At 48.3% G+C, this 999-nt stretch overlaps 1 protein-coding gene across 1 annotated transcript in view; it reads right to left on the bottom strand.

Moving 5' to 3' along the window:
* The window catches only part of ADCY10 (adenylate cyclase 10), a 64,266-nt gene that overhangs the window by 9,113 nt on the left and 54,154 nt on the right, over positions 1–999 (bottom strand). The gene's annotated exons all lie outside the window — the stretch shown is intronic.

Here is a 999-nt window from a genome sequence, read left to right as displayed (position 1 = left end):
TTTTTTTTTTTTTTTGAGACAGAGTCTCACTCTGTCATCCTGGGTGGAGTGCTGTGACTGTAATAGCTCACAGAAACCTAAACTCTTGGGCTAAAGAAAGTCTCTTGCCTTAGCCTCCTGGATACCTGGAATTACAGGTGCCTTTTTAGTAGAGATTAGAGGATGGGGGGGAAGAGATCTCATTCTTGCTCAGGCTGATCCAGGACTGAGGATCAGCTGATCCAGCTGACTCTGATCTCAGGTGATTCATCCCTGTTGACCTCTATAGGCGCGAAACACCACTTCTGGCCAAGAATAGAATTTTTTGATGACTTAACCAGGTGTCCTCAAACTATGGCCCATGGACCACATGCAGCCTGCCGAGGACATTTATCTGGCCCACCGGGAGTTTTTACCACCGCTGCTTGTCCTGCTTAGCAGCCGACTCAGCCCCGGGGCCCACAGTCCAGCCCTCCAATGGTCTGAGGGACAGTGAACTGGCCCCCTGTTAAAAAAGTTTGAGGACCTCTGCTTAAGAAGAATAGAATTCTTGAAAACATCCAGATAATATTAAGCCACTATCTATAGTATTTACCTTTCTGGACTTTTTTTTTAGACAGAGTCTCACTCTGTTGCCGTAGGTAGAGTGCCATGGTGTCAATCATAGCTCTCAGCAAACTCAAATTCTTGGGCTCAAGTGATTCTCCTGCCTCAGCCTCCTGAGTAGCTGGGACTATAGGCACCCTTCACCACACTAGGCTAGTTTTTCTATTTTTAGTAGAGACAGGGTCTTGCTCTTGCTCAGGGTAATCTCAAACTCCTGAGCCCAAGAGATCATTCCTCCTCCCCACCTTGGCCTCCTAGAGTTCCAGGCTTGGCATGAACCACCATACCTGGTCTCTCTGGATTTTTTTATATTAAAAAGTGAGGTGGGGCAGCGCCTGTGGCTCAGAGGAGTAGGGCACCGGCCCCATATGCCAGAGGTGGTAGGTTCAAACCCAGCCCTGGCCAAAAAGTGCA

The sequence above is a fragment of the Otolemur garnettii genome, unplaced genomic scaffold, assembly GCF_000181295.1.
Source record: "Otolemur garnettii isolate 467f Iridium unplaced genomic scaffold, OtoGar3 scaffold00016, whole genome shotgun sequence".
NCBI classification, from domain to species: Eukaryota; Metazoa; Chordata; class Mammalia; order Primates; family Galagidae; genus Otolemur; species Otolemur garnettii.
Note: the sequence above shows the minus strand (reverse complement) of the source record. Positions and strands in the feature narration are given on the sequence as shown.